The sequence below is a fragment of the Helicoverpa armigera genome, chromosome 22, assembly GCF_030705265.1.
Source record: "Helicoverpa armigera isolate CAAS_96S chromosome 22, ASM3070526v1, whole genome shotgun sequence".
Lineage (NCBI taxonomy): Eukaryota > Metazoa > Arthropoda > Insecta > Lepidoptera > Noctuidae > Helicoverpa > Helicoverpa armigera.
In genome coordinates, this window is record NC_087141.1 from 8339763 (window position 1) to 8357729 (window position 17967).

Consider the following 17967-nt stretch of genomic DNA (forward strand, 5'->3'; position numbering starts at 1 on the left):
GACAAACAGACAAAAATTACAAAAATGATGGAAATGGGTTCTGTTAGTTATTCTTTAACATGCTGGCTATTTTTTTTGTCAATTTCTTCAATGTACAAAAATTACTTTTCTACAGATTTATTATATGTATAGATTGATAATTGATAATTATTTCAAGCGCTCTATAAATTGATTAAAATTAAATTAATTAAATTGCATTATACTTATTTAATATTTAACAGACACGATCAGTGTCAGGTCTTTGAAAATTTTCAATATTTTCATTAATTTAACCTGGAATCATTGGATTAATGAACAAATTATTGAAAAGTGCTGTTTATTTCTATCTGTAAAACAAAGTCATTTTTGTGCGAAATAATATGTAACAAGTTTTTAAAACCAAAATTCATTATTACCAAGAATGTATTTGTAACGTACTTCGACGCCCAACTGTCAGCTGGTTTTTGGTTTTGGTTTTTTATTTTTTATTCCCTTTTTTGTTCTAGTTTGTAGGTAACTTGTAGGGAATAATTTAATTTGTAAATAGAGTAATAGTTTTAATTTTTAGTGTAAATATGTCTTGTATAATATCTATGTCTTAATGAATAAACGAAATACCAGTTAATATCTAAACTACGTTTAAAATGTCTTTCTTTGATTTTAATTTAAGGAGATTAAAATTGCAAAATTTACCTCTAAGCATTGGTTTGAAGTTTCATGACATCTGAAGATGATCTGAAAAAAATAAAAAAATTACAATAAATGATCATTACACAAGTATAATTGTTTTTTCTCCGTAATCGAAATTTTAATCACAATGTAAAGAAGTCTCGGGCGAAAACTAGTAGTATGAAAACTACGGGATATTAATCAATTTTAGGTTGTACTAGTTAAATATTTTATTATTGAAATTGTTTACCTTATTACTATGTTCTTAAAATAACTGCCTACGTTCAAAAAATTACTGTTTCAAAGATAAAAAGACTTAAACTTATAAAATCACGATCTAACCAAACATCGAACAATATTGCTCATAATTTTCATATTTTTTCATACTTTCATCTCATATTTCACGATTTTACTATAAAATCTAAGCAGTTTCGTTTTATTTTCCGTACCTCGGCTTTAATAAAAGCAGCGTCGGTTTAAAAACAAAGGAAAAAGGCATAAGGCTAGAAGTTTATGGGTAGGTAAGAAAGTGAACGTTCAACGTATGGAAATATGAAATATTTCATCTTTTACAGGAATACTGGCTGTTGTACGCGGTTTCACCCACGTTCCACAAACTTCTTCACATACTTGGGTAAAATACAGCCAATGTTTAGCGCAAATTGTGTAGCTTCCTAGCAGTGAAAGAATTATTTAAATTGGTTCAGTAGTTCCGGAGCATATTCGATTCAAAAAATCACATCTTTCCTCTTTATTTATTAGTATCGATGTAAACATAAATACATATAAGCTATTTGTTTGTTAACTATTGATGAAAACCACGTGAAAATTTGTACAGTAGGTACTTACAGCAGTTTGACGAGGCGAAGAAATTTATTTAAAACTGAATTACTTTAATAGTTAATATAATGGATTTGGTGTTCAGTGTATCTTACTTCTGTAAAAAAATATATTCGGTAAAGAATACATTATTTACTATTTTTTTTAGATTTAAAAAACATACTTGCTTTTGTGACAATGCAACATCTCTAAAAACAAAATATTTTGGTCTAATCTCAACATATTTTCCTACTTTAGCACATAGTTACCACCTTATACAGTATACGTACAGAATTTTGCACTCAAACATAAAACATAGGATTAAGGGTGTTGTCACCGAAACCGAGGTAGGGCTCATAATTTTGCACCTAAGAGCGTATAACCAACGGGAGCCGCTATGAAAACAAAATATTTCTATGCAAAAAAAGCTTTCAGATAGCTAAGCGGAATTGGCGAGTCAAAGTAACATATAGTGATAGCTTTATTGGTTATAGAATTTAGATCACATCCTTTCGCCCATCATCTTCCGAGCCTTTTTGAACTCCGTCGGGGTCAGCTTCCAGTCTAACCGGTGTTACCAGTACCAGTGTTTTACGAGGAACGACTGACCAACGACTGCACAACGACGAACCCAATACCCCTTGGATGAACAGGTTGTCAGACTGACCGGCTTCTGACTACCCATAAGGAATGCCAAAGACACATCGTTTCGCACACACACAACAAATATCAGCAATCTTGTTCACGTACACGTAGTTAAATAATAATAATAATGGCGTCCACGGCCGATTTCGGCCACGGCGGCTGTTCTCATTTCAGGAGATCAGCCAGCTGCGCAGGACATATTATAGTGCGCAGACACAGGTGCACTCCCTATTCCTTCACTCTCATAACCCGATGGGACGGCAATCCGACATGACCGGAAAGAGATCAGGCGCAGGACCGACATTTACATGCTCTCCGATGCACGAGTGAATCAATCACCAACTTCCAGACTACAGGCTGCTTTGTGAAAGTTTAAGAAAACCCACAAAGCGATTTCGACCCGACCCGGGAATCGAACCCGAGACCTCGAGCACAGCAGCCGCGCTTGCGACCACTAGACCAACGAGGTAGTCAAGTTAAATAATACGAATATACTTGTGCGCTCCTACCACTTTCAAAGTTTAAATCAAGCAAAACGGCGTCTCTAGTTGTTTAGATAATCTAAGGTTGTCACCAAAACCGCGGTAGGGCTCATAATTCTGCACAGTGTGCCTGCTTTAAAAACTCCTGGACAAAAATATTGCCTCGCAGGAACATACTTTGGGTTAAACAAATTTGTTTTTGTCTTTCAACCCGCGAGATTGTTGGAGCGTTATGCTTTTTTTCAGTTTTGTTTACTTTGCTGTTTTTCATGTTTTTCAAGGACGATATAAAATAATGTGGTTGGTTATTTTTTGTGATAGGTGTATGTACTTAATATGATAAAGAAAATCTCTTTTAGTTACTTTTGTGAAAAACTTGTGAAAAATTCTAAATCGCGGTATGTTGTAAATAATTAGCAATTACTTGAAATTTTGATAAGGAGCATAAGCTCCCCATTGACATACTAAATCATATTTTTTTGATTAGTAAGAGGAATCCACAAATATTGATATGACAGCAATGATATAAAAAACAATTACGCTTAACTTAAATCGCTTAATTTTCATCATCTAACCACTTAACAATTAGCTTTATAGTTAACTACACAACACTAAACCACATCCACCACAGTAGCATATGCCAGTTAATAACCAAAGCTGCAGTTACCCTAAACGGTTATCAAACGCGCCGCCCTCACTGAGAACATCATCTTGAGTTCAATCGCCTGCCGACTGGAAGCTGATTGCTACCTGTATTCAAACGGTATTGTAGCAAGATATTTTTTAGATAATTAGCAATTACTTGAAATCTTTAGATAAGCTACAATCATAATTTGCCTAGTCTTTTCCCAACTATGTTGGGGTCGGCTTCCAGTCTAACTGGATGCAGCTGAGTACTAGTGTTTTACATAGAGCGACTACCTGCTTATCTATATCATAATAATTATTTTATAGTGGTTAAAGGAATCCATATATATTGATTTGATCAATATTGTTGATGGTGTTTTAACTTTGCTGGGGAGTTTGTTCCACCATTTCTTCTTCTCATCAAAAACACATAGGAAGTGGTGAAGGGCGGGCGTTTTTGGGACTGTCTTTTGTAAACTATACCTCCAAAAAGTGCTGTAATTCAGCCGATTATGAATAAATAACTTTTTATCTTTTAAGCAGTGATATAAACAATCTATTCAATTAACAATTTGCTTAATAGTTAACTACACACTGACTAAACCACATCTACCAAAGCTGCAGTTACCCTAAACGGTTATCAAACGCACCGCCCTGAGAACATCATCTTGAGTTCAATCGCCTGCCGACTGGAAGCTGATTGCTGCCTGTAATCAAACGGTATTGCCATTGTACCAAGGGTCAGTTAAATTTAACGTAACGTCTTAGGTAACTAGGGTGAGAAGGAAATTCGGTTAGGTGATTGATTTAGGCCCAAATATAAACAGTGTTCTTAACACAAAAACTGTTTCGTATGAATTTAGCTTTAAATTGTTGTTGTTTTAAAAACCGGCCAAGTGCGAGTCGAACTCGCGCACAATGGTTCCGTACTATTATTTATAAAACTTTTCATCATTCCATATTCTGTGAATATTGCTGTTGCCGTTATCTATGCATATTGTATATCGACGCAAAAAATCACGTTTGTGACGGACGGACAGAGGAGCGAAAACAATAGGGTCCCGTTTTATCCTTTGGCTACGGAACCCTAAAAATGACATTCAACGTGAGCGAATGCGACTCACACTTAACCACTTTAATGTTGCTTTTTCATTATGTTAATTAAGTTTTCTCAGGCACGCCGCGTGGTTAGTTTCTTATCTTTTAGCCATGCCTATCAAAAGGACTAGTTATTAAAACTCTTTTCTAAAGAAAGACATTTTTTTCCTTTGAGCTATGATCTTGTTTTAGCTGTTTTACTAATTATAAGGTGTAGTTATCGGCACGAATCTTGAGCTCTGACCTACATCTGCGCAGAAGTGATTTATTAGCAAAGAACCAATCCCGAGTGACGGCTATGACGCGATGCCAATCACCGGCCAATCACCGGTTTAGCCCGCCCCCGCGCCTGACATTCATACCACATAAGGGACCCAATAAATTACTTCTGCGCAGGTGAAGGTCAGAGCTCAAGATTCGTGCCGATAATTATATAAGAGGTCTTAAACTGCTACCCATCAATCTATCACTTAAGATAAACTAAATAATAATATTGATATACTCAGTGAAAAGCATTAGTATCATGAACATGAAATAGATGCCTGATAAATAACATTATTGGTTTTTTTAATCAATCCTTCTCCGTGTGAGAGGAGGCCTGTGGACAGCAGTGGAAAGATTAAAAAGAAGGCTGTAACGTACGTTTTAATTTAAGTATTTTAGTAAATAAATTTGACACGCGAGTGAAACCGTAGGGAATATCTATTTTCATTATCTCTATCCAATATTTCTTAAAGATTAACTGCCAGATATAAAGAAAGATTAATTTTTACCAACCGATATCCACAACCGATCTTACAGAAATCGACTCCCTTTACAGCTTCTAACATATCAAAAGCCTCCTTAAAACTCCGTTTGAAGTGCTTATTTGTTTTATGAACCAGCTCGGTTACAATGTATGTAATTACGGCAGTTCATTAAAATAATTCCGCTATAAAACTTCAAGTTTTCGCCCGGTTCTTAATGTCTGCTCGTATTTGAACACGTTTTTGGGATGAAATACACTGGGTGCAGGAATGATAGTGGTTGTTATGGGGAATAGGGGAATAACCTTTGTTATGGTTGTTATGGGGAATAAGTTTTAGAATTTGAATGTGGAAGAGGTAGTCAATTTTTATGGTGTAGTTTTCAGTTTTGTTGACTTGTTATGCTATGTTTTAAATGATAATGCAAGTAAATGCGTCACAGGTATAGTGTTCAAAGTATAGGCAAGGTATATACGGACTTCATACTAGACAGTTTCAGAAAATCCACTTTTTTAAGTCGCTTGAACAGTCAATTACCTATATTAATTTAAATAACTTCCATTAATATAAACACAAATGTTAACTAGGGTGTTTTTAAATGGACTCGCATCAAGTACTTAACCACTTTGTAAACTGTTTGTTTGTAAATACTTTGTAAACTACTTGGGTAAAATTACACTCCAATATAAAATTACCAAAAAAAGACAAAGAGAAAACAACAAATCTATAGTTGCTCAGACTAAAATAATAAAACTTTTTTACTTGGCTTACAGTTCATAGCAGTATGTAATAATTGGCTACCCACCTACTTTTCTTCTGCCAAGTTTTCTCATTCTAAATCAAATGAGCCGTAAGATAAATACCTATATATTTATGTAATGTTCAGATATACATATATATAAGTATGGATGATCAAAATTTTAGAACTTTCCAAATTCATTCGGGATCAATAAAATATTTGTACATACTATAAAAAACTTTAAGTACTTTCGTAAATGAACTAAGTGAGTACCTATAGGTTTTCTTAATTTGGCTATATGCCAAAGTAATGCTTGTAAGTTACATGAACAATCTAAACTAATATTATAAATGCGAAAGTAACTCTGTCTGTCTGTCTGTCTGTCTGTCTGTCTTTTCTTCACGCCTAAACTACTGAACCGATTTGTATGAAATTTGGTATAGACATAGTTTGAAACTTGAGAAAGGACATATGATAGTTTTTATTACAAAGAATAAAATTTATTACGGACATATAGCGCCATCTATTGGTCAAATCAAAAATCTGCTGGTAGTCACTATTCCACGCGAACGAAGTTGCGGGCAAAAGCTAGTACTGTATAATTTCAAAAATAAATAAAAAGTAATCTGCTTAATACAAAATTATCTATCTACTTAGTTAAATAATAATTTTATTGATAAATGTATAGTTATCGGCACGAATCTTGAGCTCTGACCTACATCTGCGCAGAAGTGATTTATTAGCAAAGAACCATCCCGAGTGACGGCTATGACGCGATGCACTGCGGGCCAATCACCGCTTTAGCCGCCCCCGCGCCTCACTTCATACCACAAAAAGGACCCAATAAATTACTTCTGCGCAGGTGAAGGTCACAGCTCAAGATTCGTGCCGGTACCTATATTTAACTTAGAGAAAATAATTAAGAATTGAATTTTTAAAATCTTAATAAAAAAAATTAACCCTTACCTCTCAGTACACCTCAAACTTAACGATCAAGATTTTAACCCGTCGCTCGCTGCCATTACGGCCAAGTGCATAAAGTCGGGAAGTTCTACAATTAAATCGGGGGCGGTCGTTTGGACCCGAAGACAGTGTGTAGTTATATGTAACTTAGTAGGGGGTTGAGTTTTTGTGATCGTCCACTTGGGATAGTCAGGTTACAGGTTTGGGGGTTAAGGAAGGTTGGGAAATGATTTTGAATTTGATAAGTTGCAGTGTTGATAAGAAATCAATAAGGTTACATTTGTGAAATTATCTTTGTGTACGTCATAACTAATTTAAATTTGGAGCCCACTAGGGCCAAAGCCTGCCGGGGCTGCGGGAATTTTCGAAAGAGTTACAGCGGCCCTGGTACATGAAGTGCTTAAGAAGGAACATGGTGGGTTTAAGTCAGTAAGAGTCTGCCACTACCTCAAGCTGCACCTACAATGAGATCATAATGAAATACAGGTGGTTAAGAACAGCTAGTAATTCAATATAGAACTTAGTGGTATGCAATTGTAAAAACACCTATGAGCATTAGCAATGAAAAATTAGGCGTATTATGCTTACCACTAATTATACCGATAATCGGTACCTATTTATAAACATAACGATCGCTCGTCCATTTGTTCCATGGAGAACAAAATGACTAGCGGAGATGTCATAATGGAAAATCTCCTAAGAAAGTAGTGCGTCAAAATGCAGGTGTTCGGGGGACGAGGAACGTTACTAACTATCTACGCATTCTTTGGAAACCGCCCAATTGTTTTAAAGATTATTCAATGTAGACTGAAAATCATTACTTTTTGAAGGTCAACTGTACAAAAGGCAGCCCCCAAAAATACCTGCTTTTCACTACTGCCCATATGTTTTTGCTGGGAAGAAGAAATAGTGGAACAAACTGTCTAGCAACCAAATCACCATTCAATCAAGAACACTCTTTGTCAGATGTCTCAAGAAACCCGCACGCTCGTTAGTTATCCAGTAACTGATCGTTTCAGCCACGCTCACCGTGCGTATCTGACCTACAAGAAGGCGCCTGACTTACCTGCCGTACGGCATCTCCGTTTTCTTTCCTTCCTCGGTGATTTGTTCCTTATTTCGTGCTATTGTCCAAGACACTTCAATTTTCTAAAGGAATTCTTTCCAAGTATCGACTTGTTCTCTTACTGTTCTCTAGAAAGTTACGAGTATGTGCAGCATTCTTTATTTAATTTAGTTTTTTGTAATGGAGTTGTTGCTTTAAGTGGGGGTAATTTTGACTGAGGTAATTTGTATCAAACATTCTTTTAATTGATATATTTAATGCAGAGCTTAATTGGTTTCCTTGATGGCTAATTTGAATTTTATTTTATTGACAACGTGAATCAGCATGTATTTGTAATTCATTAATTATGTCGTCCTTATTTTATTGTATTTAACACGTTCATCGCGGAAGCCCATTTTATGCATCTAGTTAATATGACGCAACGAGATCTATAAGTTCTCGTCGTGATCCATCAGGAATAACGCAACGAGATCCAGCAGATCTCGTACGACTCAGTCACTTCAAACCCCAATAGTTTTATGAAATTTGAATAATTTTATATTTTTTTTGTATGTGTAGGTAGGCGATGATAAGACCTTTCAGTAGGTTTTCACCGCCTCAAGTTATGTCGAAAACAATAATGAAAAATTTACAAAATAGAAGAACGAGAACTTTTGGATCTCGTTCTGCACTAGATAGCAAGAAAATGCGAGTACTTTTAGATCTCGTTTTGCAGATATTGCATAGTATCGATAAAAAAATAGTGATGAGAAACAATAAGACCAACAACATTATCGATAAAATTAATCATTTATTATAATACTATAGTGTAAGGTATTAGAAACTAATAAACTGTTCAGTGCAAAAAATGACAATGTTTTTCATTAACATGGAAGAGACATAGTTTTTTCACACTTCACACAGAAACCTTTTACCTGTTTTGTCTTTTTATCAGCTTCCTTGCTAGTCATTGTTTTTCGTGCCTTTTCATAGCAACTCACACAACGTCTCTTCTTGGTATTCACTATATATTTGTGTTCAGTGGTCACTTCCGGATTATAGCGTAATTGATATGCACACATCGAAAGTTGACACGACACTAATTATTTTCTTGTGAGGATTCGCACGAGATCGCTACGAGATCCTTTAGTTCTCGTTCCGCGCTAGATGCAAAATTTTACTATTTGGTCGCAACGAGACCTATTAGATCTCGTACGTTTTTATTCATAAAAATACTACATCCAATGTACCTAATGTGAACAAAAATATTTGTCTCACTCTATCAGTAAAGAAACATACAGAAATATCATTTGCCGAAATGAGATGGACATAGGATTTCACTTGCGCGATACTAAAACGTCACAAACGAGAACTAAAAGGTCTCGTTCCGCGTTGAACGTGTTAAGTATTTATTTATTGCATAATGGCCACAGTTACGGAGGTCCTTCTAACTACACACATTGCCCTGATAGGGCGCAATACCTATAGACAATCCAATCATTGACATAAGCATTACAACATTTCATTAAAAAAAACTCAAGAAAGGAAGCAAGATAGAAAATAAATTTTATTTTACACAAAACACCAAAATACACAAAAAACAACAACTTTAACAAAAAAAAAGTGCAAAATAAATAAAAATACACTCAACGGTCCGTGAAACGAATTTTGCTACAAAAAAACAACAAACCGACAAACTGAATGTTCATTTGCAAGCGGAGCCGCGGGTAAAACTAGTAAACAATACTGTTAGAATCGAAAACTGTGGCTCAATACATTTTGATTGGCCACTTTTAGTTTCTGGTGTCTGTGGTAAGTTTCGAGTTTCGATGATTTTTTTGTTGATATTTGAAGGGTTAATTTTTTGATATTTATTTAATTTGTTGATATTTAAGGGTTAATGGTTTGTTTTATTTATTTTTTTTATGTTGGTGTGGTTTTTTTGATTTAATAGAGGATAGACATCCAAGTTTCGTGTTGCCATATGCATAGTAGAGATTGGTATATAAAAGGGAGGTTCGCGTCTGAATTTTTTCAGCAATACGTATATATTAATAAGTATTTTTCACTATGTGTACCGTTGGATATTTTTGCAAGCGATCATTTATTTTATTAAAATTGTATTAGCAATAATACAACATAACTACAAGACTCATTTATGTTAATTTAAAAAGAAAAACTTAGTTCAGAACTTTGCTAAACGACTACAATGTTACCTTTCGGTTTTACCCGTCGATAAAAGGTTAAAAAGTATGTTATATTGCCAACACCACAACATATTTATACAGGTACCATCATTAACAAAATATGACACCAACAAAACAAACGAAAATCAAATCCTTCACAAAACCTGTCAATGTGAACCCGTTAACTGGTTACTGAACCAGTTAATTGGATTTTCAATTAAATTGAAAACGGATTTATTGGAAATTTCCATTATATTTGCCTATGAGGAGGGTGTTACGCTAAGCCTAGGCGGTGATCTTAATTACGTTATATTAATTAATTGTTATGGATGTTATCAGGTGCTGTTAATTAGAGAGGAATCGGATTTCAATCTAACTGGAGTTTGTGTCTGTAGGTTATAAGACTAGTGGTTTCTCTTGACTTGGTTCGTACCTATGTGTTGAAATTCTTATATTTTTCTTTATTTGTAAAAAATATATGAAAAAGATAGGGGGCCACAGATTCCGGGTACTGGGTCCAAGGTATTTTTCTCTATTCATTCTTCAAGTGAAATCTCTCTTCTATCAATCTTTACTTTTATACTTATATTATACAGCCGAAGAATTTGTTAGTTTTGCTTGAACGTACTTATCTCAGAAACTATACCCACGGGTACACCCTAGTCCCCACGGGATGCGACTATCTGGCATAAAAATGAATAAAGTTCAGTAACTTACAGACAGAAAAACAAAATCACACATCATCAAAAACCACCAACCCTTTATTTATCAATATAAACCCTTACAATCTTAGAAAGAAACATATTCTTACACAATATCACAGTACATTAAGAGGTCTGCCAACGTCATTATTTCAATGAATGAATTTCAGTTTTGCGCTCCGTTTGTTATGAAGGGACCGGTGGGATTCCGGAAAAATCTATCGTCGCTACTCTGCGAGACGGGAAAGATTTCCTAAGAAAATTTATTGGACATCTCTGAAAGGTTTATTTGTTAAATTATTTAGTAGATCGTTAGAGGATTTGATTTATTAAGTGGGTTGTATATCTGAGTTTTAAAATTAGTGGATTTTGCATTCGGTTTTTCGTGGCAACATACTTAAGTATCATACGGGCGTACAGTCTGACCGTTTTTTGGTGCACTTGTATTTCCGCTTGAAAACTGGTACCCTACTACTAACTGGCAGTACCCCTATAAATAAAGGTACCTATCAAACATGTATTGAAACTTTCAGTTAAAATTAGAACAGCTGAAACTCTCTTGCTACTTAGTAGAAAAATATTTTTTGTAACAACAGAACAAATAAATTATCTTCATTCTTATGTATACAACTCTAAGTCTTCAGCTAAACAAAAAATATGTTGAAATCTTAGTCACAAGTCATGGGAACGGGGCAGGGGGAAGATTTCAATAAACTAAACTATGTAGGAGCTTCTAAGGATGCCTAAGGTCTCAAAATAATCACAAAAGAACTCCATAACATAACAAACAAACCAACACTAACACAATTACAATAGAATCGTATTAACACATACCTACATTTCGCAAGCCAAAAACGCATCGCCAACCAGGTCTATCTGACAGTTGAGTCAAAAGTCGGAGGCTCCCCTTTGTAGACTAGCGTTGGTTGAAAGGCTGTATCCCTTTTGGGAATTTGAGAACAAGAACTGCTACTTAGATGTATAATGTGCATATGTTCACGTTTAATGTGATAATGAGGATTTTAGGTATTGTGTCACTAGTGACTATTATTTTTATTAGTAACTAGCTGACCCAACAAACTTCGTATCGTTTAAACCTTCCCTGGACCTTTAAGAACATTTTAAAACCAAAATAACCCAAATCGGTCCAGCCATTCTCGAGTTTTAGTAGGACTAACGAACATCAATTCATTTCTACTAGTGAGAATTTAACATTAGCCCTATACGAGTAATTTCTAATTAATATCTTTAGTAGATATCCACAGACCGATAGATAATGTGGAAAAGCTTTAAGACTTATTAACTTCGCCAACCACACTGATTTGGACTATGTATGTTACACTTTCAGGAAAAAACTGCAAACGGGATTTTGAAACAAACATTAGCTTAGTAAATGTAGCGTTATAGGATAACATATAGGCTCCATTTTAAATAGGTTTAAGACGTGGGATTTTTTGTAAAATTGATGAAACTGCGGGGAACAGCTAGTTCTAATAAGAAAGATGGCAAATGCTCTAAAATACATAATGCCCATCAAAAACACTGTTCTTGTATTTATTAGAATTAGGAATCCGCTACAGAAGACACACAGTATGACCATCATTTGAAAAACGGTAACCCATCCATCTACTTAATCAAGTATAGCTTAACATCGACAATCCATCAATCCGAGTGACTTACACACAGCATAAAATATATCAGTAGATATCAAATGATGGATCATGATAGAACACGAACTATTTTAATATCACATTTACAAGGAATTTTCAATTACACAGAAATAAACAATTGCGTTAACAAAACGAATAAACAGTTAATTCATCTTCATTCGGTCGTTGTTTTACGATAAATCACTTTTTAGGATTCAGTACCCAAAGGGTAAAACGGGACCCTATTGTTTTCGCTCCTCTGTCCGTTCGTCTGTCACCAGGCTGTATCTCATGAACCGCGATAGTTACAGAGTTGAAATTTTCACAGATGATGTATTTCTGTTGCCGCTAAACAACAAATACAAAACAAATGAAAACTAGAATAAAATAAATATTTTGGGGGGCTCCCATACAACAAACATAAAACTTTTGCTCATTTTCTAAATAATGGTACGGAACCCTTCGTGTGCGAGTCCAACTCGCACGTGGCCGGTTTTCTAAGATTGATGCCTATTCTAGATTTAGGCTACAATTGGGATGAAGCTGAAAAAGTTACCGATGACTTTCTCTAGAGAATTGTGTTTTGGGACGAGGCTTTTTAATAGAAAATTGTTTTGCGGAGTAAGTTCAAGAGCTATTTAACTTTGTTTTCTTGATATATTAAGTGTTTAAATTGTTTTGTTATTTAATATCTCTGCTTCATTAGTTCGTCGACGACGGAAAACTTTTCACTTATATGACGTTAATCATAATCATCAAAGTCACTTTTCCCATCTATCTGAGAGTTGGCTTTCAGTCTAACCAGATGCAGCTGAGTACAATTGATATTCATGGAGCGAATGCCTATATAACCACCTCAATCAAGTTACCCGGGTAAGAAAACTTCATAGCTTATGGAAATATGCATCTATCATCTACTCACATCAATTTTCAAGAGAAGAAAAATAGTATTCCATTCAAACATCCATTATTTTCTTTCAATGTCAAGACGTACTCTAAAAAAACGACTTCTCACTTCTCAACAACTCACAATTTTCCTTCAATTTCGCTATCAAAACAATATTCACGTCTCAGAAAATATTACATAACGTTGTCAAAACTTTCTTAGCAATTTACTTGAACTTGTGTATCTAAAAATACATTGTACGTCTAAAGCATGGCGAACAGAATTACTAGCGGAGGTGTCATAACGGAACATCGCCTAATAAAGTAGCGCGCCAAAATGCGGGTGTTCGGGGGACGAAGAATGTTGCTGTGACCCTTTTATGCCATTTTCGGACCCGATCATTGTTTTCTCAAAGTCAAATCATTTATTTCATTTAGGCCTTTACAAGCACTTGTAGAAGTCAAAAATATAAATAGGTTTGATTTTAGTTGCCCATTCTAAAAAGCTAAAAGTAGACGGAATGGAGAAGAGCGGGCAAAAAACTCCATGGTTGCTCTTTAAAAAAAGATAGGTACCAAATAACCTGAAAACCTCGTTAATTCACTCATGACTGATCTTTTCGACCTGCGTGTTTGACCTACAAGAAAGCGTCTGACCTACCTGTATTATGGCATCTCCGATCGTTCCTTACTCCGTGTCAACGTTTGGCCTAGATACAGCTCAGATCTGATGATCCCCAATTACACGCCGTCGCGCCCGCATTGTGTAGTTACACGCTTGCTAGATAATAGGGCTCACGACAAATATGTAGCAACTATAGTTAATATAAGGAGTAAACACAAGTAGAATAGATTATAAGCGAAATATTTTGGTGTTGTTATCAATTTTGTTGTAACTGGGACTCTATTTAAGACTCTTGCGAATGAGAGTTTTTTATTCCTTTGAGTGATGCCATTACCTACATTGTTTTTTTTATTTTTTAGAAAAGGTCAGAGGTGTATTTTTAATCGTTTGGACATAAATTAATGACTTTGAATAGAAGTGGACATAGCCTTGTACAAAACAAGCGGAATGAACGTAAAAAGTTAGAATGTGTCAAACTTTCATAGAAAAACTATTCGACGGATTTTGATGAATAATGCAGCTTTCCAATAATACAGCTTATACATTCATACATTTGGCGCGAACACCCCTATAAAACAAACAAAAAAAAACTGCAGAAATATTCATTACTAGCTGGTGCCCGCGACTTCGTCTGCGCAGGTTTAGTATTTCGAACAATATGTTTACAAATTGTAGCCTATGTGTTATTCTGATGTATAAGCTATATTATTGTAAAGTTTCATTAAAATCCATTCAGTAGTTTTTGCGTGAAAGAGTAACAAACATCCATACATCCATACATACAAACTTTCGCGTTTATAATATTAGTAGGATTATTTCTGCTGCAAACTGTTGATTTCTAATGGAAAAATAAAAACCCAAAAATTGCAAATTCAAATGAAATACAATAAAACCATATAAATTGTTAATTCCGACGACATTCAACCACATGGACGATCTAATCAGAGACCAAAAAAAAGTGTTACCAATACAAAAAATATAAATATGAAGCACGGATAACTCTTGATGATTTATGGTGCCATAAATAAAAACATACCATTATCCTTGGGCTGAGGGTTAAAAATGAAAAATGTTTACACATTATACATACTGATTTCGCGAAGAAAAACGTCGCTAGGAACTGTACTATGAAAGTTAAGGAAAATTTTTGTTTTAAGAACTTTGTTGGCAATGATTGAGATGGTTTTAATCTTTGATAGTTTACTGTAAAGGTACTGGAAGCCGACCCCAACATAGTTGGGAAAAGGCTCGGAGGATGATGATGAGTTCACTGTAAAGGTGCCATTTAATTTAAAGACGAGCTTAAATAGGAATGAGGTTTTTTTCCATAAAACCATGTACTTAAGTAGTTATTATTATCATTTACCTAGCCTTTTATTAACTGTGTTAGGGTCAGCCTCCAATGTATCAAGATAGGTATAGATCTGTCTGATATTCTCAACCCAGGCACCATAAACATACGATCATCGGAGAATGTAAATTGGCTGATATAATGATGTTGATGAATCCATTATAAACATTTTTCGATTCCCCAATTTTTTCTCGAAATAGCACCAATCCTAGATAGATTTTGCCTCCAAGCCTTCACAACATGTAGAAGACTATTTAAGTCGTTTCATGTTGTTTAAATGTTACAGTTAATGGTTGTGATGTGCCAGTATTCTTTGAAACCACACAAATAGACAGTAGATATCACATCAAAACAAAGATACAAAACAAAATGAAGAGATAGTTCCACATAAGGCAGCCACTATTTAATAATGTCACTGTATAATTCATGAACCACCGAGGTGCGACCAGGCCATTTGATCAATGGCATCACTAAATCAACGTTACGCCGAGTTACCATCGGACATAAATATTTTCCTTGTAAAGGTAACGGTTGAAATGTCGAGAATTTGGGAAAGGGATATTTTTAAAGTTAAATGCCCTTAAAAAGATGAGGTGGATCGAAAGGGATCGGTTGGTAAGGACCGATTAAAAGCTGATAGTATCTACGAGACTTTTGAGCTACTAAATTCTTTTTAAGTTATGTTTAACAGTATTGTACTGAAACTGTTTTTATATTTTGTTTTGTATGTATGTATGTTCCGCGATTTATAGAAGACGCCATTACGATATAAGACAAGTGATCAATGCATGTACCTTCTTTAAATAGGTATGTATATTGTATTACTGATAATTATACGAGTAGCTCTGTATATAACTGAATAATTCAGTAATGAAACCCATAATATCTTTGCAACCCTTTGTATCTATTTCCTTAATAGTAAATCATGACCAAGCTATATGGGTAATTACAGCTAGATTGCCCTCGCATTCATTAGTTTTCAATAGACCCTTAGCGGTTGGTACAATAAAAAAATAAGTGTAATAGTCATACCGTTCACCAAAAAAATGGTGAGCAATAATGACAAGTGCTCAAAAGACCTCCTCCTCTTAGTGTGGGTTGCAGCGTGAGAGAGTGTCAGACTATTGCTGCCTAAAACCTACTCTTGTTCCTTCTAGAGCCCATTGGTACATACCAAGACCCCGGTAACTCTTACAAAAAATCCCACAGCCCCAGCTAGTATCGTAATCCCTCCTAATCATAAACCTCCTTTCTATCCTTTACAAAGTAAACAAAACAAAGATTTTCCCCACAATATTTTACAGTCTCTAGTGTAAACGACACGTCATCTAAAGGAAATGAGTTACCATTGTACACTACAGTACAACCTGTTACTGCGACCATTTCAATTGAATTTTTATACTGGACCTGAACTAGCGTGAACGAGTTCATTGTGGACCTCTGAGAGGACGCTTGAAATGAGCCAGCGCCCAATTTACACGTTTAGAGTACTATGCTGCACACTTTTCGTCGCCCGATGGTTTGGGCTCATAAATCAGGGTGAAAATGAATGGTCGTACACACATTACAAAGATCAGGTATGTAGCCAGTATCAGACCAAATGAAAACTTTGATTGGAATCCTTAAAAACATAATTTGGCAAACATCGGGTCAACTGTTGGTCGACTGTTTAGTATGCAGTGTGTGTCTACTCTTAGTGGGATATTATATATAGAGCAATATTAGAGACGACTGGCAATTTTTTTGTGACTACCATTTTTGAACTTGTATAAATATCAGGTGAGTATCATATTCACTATGTCAAGAAAAGGGTTATGTTGAGCCTTTGTGCTCGGCTACTACTCTGGCAGTTTTTTGTTGAAATTCCTTGAGAGATAGGTATAAAAAATCTGATTCAGAATTGCAAGGCTATTTAAAAATTTGTAATGTAAAAAGGCTTTCGTCTTCAGTTCAGAAGGAAGCGCAGGTTGGAGGTCCAAGCACAAGTATTAGTGTCCGTATTTTTAGTCCTCGAAGTATGGATTAAATCACAGTGGGACAGAAAAATCCAACTTCCTTTTTGCCATCACTTTCCCAAACAAACGTCTTTATTGCAAAGGTCTAACCCTTACAGGCTCTTATGAAACGCTATTTGCACGCAAACACCAAAAACCAACTTCAAAATTATTCTTCCAATTTTTACAAAGCCACTCTCGCAAACCAACTAAACTGATGGCCGCATCAACTAAATGAATGATGATAAATAAAGCTAGCATCATTGTACCTTCAGCTGTGATACATAATTCATGGCCGTTAGTCTGCGCCCAGGTAATGTCAGGTACAAAGGGGCTCTCGGTACGGTAAGGTTTGTCTTGACTTCTTATGTTTGTGTTGTTTTAGATTTTGAGGTCAATTTGTGTGTGTTCTTTGTGAGATGATTTTATTTTTAGTATTGCTTTGACTTTGTTTAGGTCTGTATATAGTGAGGTCGTAAATTTTATTTCTTCGATTATATCGATCGTACATTCAATCATTAGTACATTTTGAGTCCAAAAGTAATAAATTTGAAGTTGAAAATGAAGTATAAATAATTTAAGAGACCTATCGTCATGTAAAGCTTTGTCCATCTGAATAGTTTACACAGTTTTAATTTGAAAGTAAAACACTGGAGTTTATTACTATTATGTTAGTGATTAAGTAGTTTGCGTTTTCAGAACCCAGTGATTTCAGTACACAGTGTTCAAAGATTCATGTTCAGTATGACTTTGAATTGTAGTGT

General features: G+C 35.1%; 1 protein-coding gene across 4 annotated transcripts in view; it reads right to left on the reverse strand.

Annotated features, from left to right (window-relative positions):
* LOC110382306 (uncoordinated protein 58) overlaps positions 1-17967 on the reverse strand; it is a 367231-nt gene that overhangs the window by 130997 nt on the left and 218267 nt on the right. For all 4 annotated transcript variants that reach the window (XM_049842939.2, XM_049842941.2, XM_049842936.2 and 1 more), the window contains exon 3: positions 673-714. The gene's annotated coding sequence lies outside the window, so the exon portion shown is untranslated. The remainder of the gene's footprint in view (positions 1-672; positions 715-17967) is intronic.